General features: G+C 34.4%; 1 long non-coding RNA gene across 1 annotated transcript; it reads right to left on the bottom strand.

Annotated features, from left to right (window-relative positions):
* Positions 1-324: 324 nt before the first annotated feature.
* On the bottom strand, positions 325-7,109 carry LOC136009352 (uncharacterized). The gene is made up of 4 exons (XR_010610517.1): positions 6,946-7,109; positions 6,128-6,274; positions 3,444-4,798; positions 325-1,318 (listed from the first exon to the last, which is right to left on the bottom strand). It is a non-coding gene; the product is annotated as an uncharacterized LOC136009352 (long non-coding RNA).
* Between the last annotated feature and the right edge of the window lie 631 nt (positions 7,110-7,740).

Below are 7,740 nucleotides of genomic sequence, written 5' to 3'. Positions count from 1 at the left end.
TCTTTCCTAACTTTACGACATGATTTATCATCCCTGTGCTTTATCTTCCATTTGCTTGATGACACTCACTTTTCACGAAAAATTTGTTAAAACCAGAAAACTTCCAGTTAATTTAATTTCATTTATTTAACTTCAAAGCCTTACAGGTCAGCTTTCTGAACTGAAGTAAATGTAGGTTTCCTTTTTTTTGGTGTTTTTATTTTTTGTTTTGTTTGGTTGTTTGTTGGTTGTTTTTTTTTTTTTTCAGAAAACAAAAATACTGTACCAGAAGAACTGGAAAGTTCACATCAAACTGACGTAAAAAAAAAAAAAGACCAAGTTGCTTGTAGCAAATGAAAAGAAAGAAGCCACAACACAGTGATTTTCAGAGATCTCAATCAGAAGTGTCATTATAGGTCCCAGAGCATTTTTTCACAATGAATGCCTCAATCATTTTTTGAATGTATGTAAACATTCATCATCCATACCCTACCGTAACAACTAAATGTGTTAGAAGGAAAATTGTGATCTGAGGCTCTAAATCTCAAGTCAATATCATTTTAGGTCTAGAACAAATTTAGATAAATAGAGCTGTTTCCCCTTAAATCCAGGTTCTCGCCTTCACTAATTTTTTGCAGATGCATATAATATTTAACAATCTATGCAAATTTGTTACTGTTCGACAGCCTTAAAAATCTTTCCAGTGTAGAGGGAGTTGCAGGCATTGAACTATGAACTATAATAGTATATAGGATCTCCCTGAATTAAACTCATGATCTCAACCATTTTGCTTTCAAAGGCAAACGGTAAGACAGCTTGCACTGTTCTTTGGGTACGGGGACAGAGTAGAAGACAGCTATTTTGACACATCCCGTTTCACAAAAATTTTATTCAAGGATATAAGAGCAAAAGAGGAACAGAAGAAAGCAAACAGAAAGGACATCATAAAAGGACTATAGGGGCTTAAACACATTCTGTGTTCTGGAGGCAGGAATGGCTCTCAGCAGACCTTACTGGTATTGTGCCAGATATTTGAGGTGAAAATGTAACAAGATTAGCAACTTATAAGCAGATATGGGACAATTCTTTTCCCACATAATGGTTTTGCCCTCAAGTCTGTACCTAAATGTTAGCCTATTACCTGAAACAAGAGCTTTTGCTTCTCTTTCAGTATAATAGTTAACCTTAAATATTACTTTTAAATAAAAATGGTCATGTCTGTGGTCTGTGCAGTGATCTGTAGCAGTAAGTGTAGCATAACTCCTTTGGAATGGAAAAGGATTTCTTCTAAAGGTTTGTGATACGTCACTCTTCTACACTGTAAGGCAATTCTCCAGTTCTTGTGGTAAGACAAAGAAAATAAGCATTTTTGAATATTTTTGTAATTTTCCTTCTTATTCATAAAAGGTACATTTAAAGTAAGCTCAAGAAAACTAGGTAGCTTAAGATAAGTGTAAGATTTTCAAAGCATAATATGATCAAAAATTTCATGTTTTCTTGCTTTTTTATAATAAAAATGAATTGTTCATAAGAGTTAAGACCTAATTATGAATCATTAAACATCCCAGTTTTAATTTTTTCTTATAATTAATAGTATTTATTTATAATTTTTATTTACTGAATTTTATTTTAGCTTATATGTTTATTATAATGTATTCTTTCGTTATTTTTATTATACTGTTTTTATCATACATGAGTTTATTTTAAATGATAAGTTTTTATAAGGTATTATTTTGTACTTAACATCAATCTTAACTTCCATGGAAACATCTGCAAACATTATCAAACTTCTGTCTTACACACTTAGTAATATATTTATATAGTTTAAGTTACTAAGACGGTTTCCTTTGGTAGAAACCATTACTTACAAATAAGTATAATCCCCTTAGAATTCTCCCTTTATATTTATAATACAAAAAGGTTAATACAAACCAACATTAATACATGCTGTTTTGCCTAATGACATGCATAAATCCTTGATCTTTGCATGTGTTGTGTTCAATTTAGATCATATCAGTTTTAAGCAGGTTTTTAATTTTTTTCCTATGCCTACAACGTTTAATTGTGATAATGATCTTCAACCTAAGATCTACAAAATCTATACTTAAGAAAGTACATAGTCATAAGAGAAACAGCTATACAAATCTTCAATGAATATCCTATAACAACAATTGACTTCTGCTTTAAAAAACAACTGAAACATAAAGTCTTTTACTTGACAGAAAAGAGAACAGACATTGATGAAGACAACCAAATTCTAGTTTCCGCATCAGAAAGATGCACTAAAAATTAGGAAGCCTTCTTCCTGCATATAAAAGAGCCAATCAGTTTGTCAAGACTTGAATAAAAAGAAAAGTCTAGGCCAAAATTAATTTTCTTACAATTTCCTGATTCTCAATCTGATTTCTTATTGAGAAGTCTGTATTCCATAGTAGGTCAGAATAGGTCAGAAAGACAGACTTAGGTTTAAAAAAAACCCACATTTTTTTGAATAACCACCAATCCCTACTTTCATTTTTCCCAGTTCATGCTTTGATTTAATATGAAGAATAAAGACAAATATTATATCATACAGATATATTCTCGTGCACACTGAAGATTCAGAAAAAAAGATTAATTGTGCAATATCTTTTAGAATACATAAATAGTATTTTAGAATAAATAAATAGTATTTTGGAATAAATATTTTTTTAGAATAAATAGGCATTTATTTTCAAAATACATTCTTGAAAGTACCTCATGTGCTTTAAATTACTTTATGCATGTAAACACTACAGAGTTAATTAAAAAATAAAATGTAAATGTTATATTAGAATAAAAATATGTAGCTGTATTTGATAGGTTTTAGTTTGGTTTTATTCAAGTAGTTATTTTCAATCTTTTGCTAATGTAAAAAGTTTCTTAAAAGGGAAAGACAAGAGGTAGCAGCCTTAAGGTGCACCAGGGAGGTTTCAATTGGATATTAGAAAAATTTCTTCACGGAGAGGGTGATGAGGTATTAGAACAGGCTGCCCAGGGAAGTGGTTGGATCACCATCCCTGAAAGTGTTAAAAAACCATGTAGATGATGCCCTCAGTGATACAATTTAGTGGTGGTCTTAGCAGTCCTGAGGTAATGGTTGGGTTTGAGGATATTAAAGGTCTTTTCCAACCTGGTTGATTCTATGACTCTGTGAAAGTTTCATCGGAATTTTCTATCAAAATGCATAATGAAGAAAAAATGCAGATAAAAAGAAATACATGATGAAACATCAAAAAGGATTTTTATTGGAAACTTTTACCTGTACTATAACCCCTTTTTATTGTCCATGTGCTAAACTAACTGATGCAATGAATCCAATACTTTCTTAGTCTCTGTATTACAGTGTTTTGTACAATCATTTATTTCAGATAGATACACAGAGGGAGGGATATTTATTAAATATAATATTTCAATTGTAGACTGATAAATTTGCTTTTACTTACCTACGACTTAAAGGAGCCCCATGATTCAGGAATATCCAGTGACTCCTTAGGCTAATGCAGGACTTTCTTGAACCAGCATCTGTCAGTATGATGGGACTAAACGTTGATGCAAGCCGTCAAGTCATTCATTTAACCCTGAAACTTCAGTATTCTGTATTTCTGTATTTCAGTATATTCAGTATTTCTGAAGTTTCTGGGCTTTTATCACTTCCATCTGCTCTGCTATTCAAACAAGATGACAAGCTGACAATGCTGAAATTGAAAAATTCAGATTCAGAAGTATTAGAAAGGTTGCATCACAGTCTCCAATCATCATGATGTATTGGTGACCCACAAATGAAAACTTCTATAAAAACTAATGTCAGGAAAAAAGCTGAGTTATCAGTGTAAGTGCAACTCAAGTTTAGAGAAAGCCTGCTGGAAGAATAATGTTCTATACTATTACTTCACAACCATAAACACTTTAAGTAGCAAAGCAAGCATTTTGCAGCCCATTGCTCTTGTCAAAGAGAAAAAAAAATTCCAGGAATATGAATCAACTCCAAGATGAAAGTTTTCCAATAATGTCTCAGTTATTACATGATTCAGTAAGACACCAATTCCATAAAGAAAAACTCTGAAGTGTGCGTTTAAGGGCACTGCCACACTCTTATGTGTTCCTAGCATATATATCGCTAAACAATAGTACCAGTATTATCTAGTATTAGAAATTAGGTAGACCACAGTAGAGTGGACACATTGGCCACAACAGTGCAGCTGTGTCCACTCTGTCACAATAATGGAGAACCATTCAGGAGGATGTGGGACATGAGGAAAAATTCAGACCCTTGGTCTGGTCTGCATACTTTGTTTTTCCTGGCTGTGCAAACAGGTAATGAATGCAAGGAACTGGTAAGGATTTCCTTTGTGTTTTAGCAGAGAGGCTTAATGCTTTTGGTCTCCACTGACACTACTAAGGTTAAGGTTAGCCAACCCAGAAGTAAGGTAAGCTGAGAATAAATATCCTGTCCACAGGTCCCCTGGTATATCCTAACCAGATGAGCTGATATATTCAGAGAGAGAACTGTACTTTCCAGAAGTGTTTATCCTCCCAAGCTGCCATAGTTCTGACTTCTGGACTCCTCCCAAACTGCAGTTTCTCCCATAATTCTGACTTCTGATCTGCTCTTTCCATCTTCCTTGAGGGCTGGGAAATCAAGCCGACATCTTTGAAGTCCTGAGGAGTCACAGCACCAGGTTCCAGCAGTTTTTTACTTCAGAGTCAATGTGGATGACTTTTTGGCTAACAAACGCTTTTCTTATGATGTCTTTCCTTCATTTCTTAGGGAGATGAGTTGCCACTTACTCCTACAAAACTGAAAAAAAGCCATTTGACCATCTGTCTGTAACAGCACACTAGAAAAGAGAACCCTCACAAAAAAAGGGCACAAGAAGGGGCAACTTTTTTTTTTTACTTTGCCTATATGTATGACACTTCTGTAACATTACAGGTGATGTCTGAATATAATTAAATCAGTAAATTCTTTTTCTGATGCTTTAATAGACGTTGAAAATTCGTTACAATCTCTGTCCTTCAGAATAACAGGCAAAAGACACTGAACTCAAGAATTAGAATATAAACGTGTGTAGCAAACTGTCAAACATACAGCCAGACCATTACATATTAGAAGCTTTAATTATGGAGTGCTTCAAATATTTCTTGTATTATACCATCTGGTGCATAGAGACTTTAATGAGTATATAAATGTAATAGAATATGTTCTGCATTCAGAATGCCTGAAAATTGCTTAATAGCACAAATAAATGATAGATTTATCAACATATGAAAAGACCCCACAGTCCTTTCAATTGGACCATTAAATAACCAGTCAATTGCTAAATGCTGGAAATTATTACTTAAATAATTCTGCACTATTATTTTTTATTCATTTTAAATCTTCAAGCTTATCCCAGTCCAGCGGTTTTCCTACATTTGAAAATGTAGTAATTATTTTACATATAATTTATAAATGTTATTAATATCTTTTTTAATTTAAAAAACAACCAAACGACAATCAACATACAAACATCAGAGTTTATCTCCTGATCTATTTACTTTTTATCTAAAAATGTTCAGGTAATTAGATTCCATAGTACTGTACTCCTAGATAGAAAGAACTTTTTAATAAAAATTGGTTGAAGAAATTTAGTTAACCCAAGTACAATAATCTATTTCTGGCCAACACCATAACAATAAGTACTAAAACAAGACATACACACATGATAATGTACTTAGATGCAGTATTGAACCTAGACATAGTACGAACTGGAAAGTATGAGGAAAATCATGATATCACACTGATAGGAAGTGTTTAAATAGGATTCTTCTCATGGTTGAGTGGAACCCAAATCAGATAAACATAGGTAATAACACCCCATTGGAACTCACTTCCACTTCCATTAACTATTTTTCTTAAACTCTTACATAATTTTCTCAAGTGATAGCAATTTTTTAAATGATTTAGCATAATCAGGAATGTGAAGTCTCCATCTGTAGTTGGTTTTGGCCAGTTTGCTGCATGGATGATATATTCCCATTCTTTGTTTGTGTTAACTCTCTTTTTAGAGCCCTAAAATATATGTCTGTAATATTAAAATTATTTTCATTAATTTATTCTATAAGGAGTGTTAAGTATATTATTTACTTAACAGGAATGTTGATGCAATATTATTCCAGCCACTGCAGCTCCACATATGCTCATATTTGTCTTCTTCTAGAATATAACATGCTTCCCATATGGCATGAACCTCTGTATTCCAGAAGGTGTGGGTAAATAACAGTCCCTTTTTCACTGAAGAGAAATGAAACATGGTTAAAAGTCAGTGTCAATGATCTAAAAATAAAGGGAAAAGAAATGAGTTAGTATTCACTCATCCCAACATTGAAGAAAATTTGTGCTATTTATATTATATAGAACATACAATGCTAAACTGAGGGGGAAAATGGATTAAAAGATATTTTAAAAGAGAATAAATAACTCTGAGGAATGAACTAAGCCATGTATAAGGCACAATGTATAAGGTACCAAGAAATCCAGTATTTGAGTCAGTAAGTATTAGACCACAATAAGCATGAAGCTTAGCATCAGGTTTTGGATTTGCTTTTTGAGAAGGGAAAGATTTTTTTACACAGTTTGGGAATACATAAACATCTAAAACCATTATATATTAGCCCAATAACAGGAATATAAACATAAAAAGTAAAAATGTAATTGAGCAAGAAACTAAAGGAGGAGAAGGAAGGATTCTCAGCTGTTTATGTACTCATATATATCTGGATAACTTCCAATAAGGATGAGAGATATATGCATACCTGAAGAAAAGTTTTAGATCAGTACCAGGTTTTCTGAGAACTAATGTTCAGTTTAGAGGAAATAAAGATATATTACAGTACTAAGAAAGGCATATATGTACAAAGTGAAAAAGAATATTTGGTATGCAGGAGTAACAAATATAGACCAACCTTATAGCCTTCTATGAGGAAGTGACTAGGTGGAGGGATGATGGTAGAGCAGTACATGTAGTTTTTCTTGATTTCAGTAAGGCATTTGATACTGTCTCCCACAGCATCCTCATAGATAAGCTAAAGAAGTGTGGGCTTGACGATCAAGTAGTGAGGTGGATCGAGAACTGGTTGAAAGGAAGAAGGCAGAGAGTTGTGGTCAATGGCGCAGAATCTAGCTGGAGGTCTGTGACTAGTGGAGTTCCTCAGGGGTCGGTGCTGGGACCGGTGCTGTTTAATATTTTCATCAATGACCTGGATGAGGGAACTGAGTGCACCCTCAGCAAGTTTGCTGATGACACAAAACTGGGAGGAGTGGCTGACACACCAGAGGACTGTGCTGCCATTCAGCGAGACCTGGACAGGCTGGAGAGTTGGGCGGGGAGAAACTTGATGAAATTTAACAAGGGCAAGTGTAGAGTCTTGCATCTGGGGAAGAACAACCCCATGTACCAGTACAGGTTGGGGGTTGACCTGCTGGAAAGTAGTGAACGGGAAAGGGACCTGGGGGTCCTGGTGGATAGGAGGATGACCATGAGCCAGCAATGTGCTCTTGTGGCCAAGAAGGCAAATGGCATCTTAGGGTGCATTAGAAAGGGAGTGGTTAGTAGGTCAAGAGAGGTTCTCCTCCCCCTCTACTCAGCCTTGGTGAGGCCGCATCTGGAATATTGCGTCCAGTTCTGGGCCCCTCTGTTCAAGAAGGACAGGGAATTGCTTGAAGGAGTCCAGCGCAGAGCCACAAAGATGATTAAGGGA

The sequence above is a fragment of the Lathamus discolor genome, chromosome 2 (genome assembly GCF_037157495.1).
Source record: "Lathamus discolor isolate bLatDis1 chromosome 2, bLatDis1.hap1, whole genome shotgun sequence".
Taxonomy (NCBI): Eukaryota; Metazoa; Chordata; class Aves; order Psittaciformes; family Psittacidae; genus Lathamus; species Lathamus discolor.
This window is presented reverse-complemented; position numbering and strand designations above follow the sequence as displayed.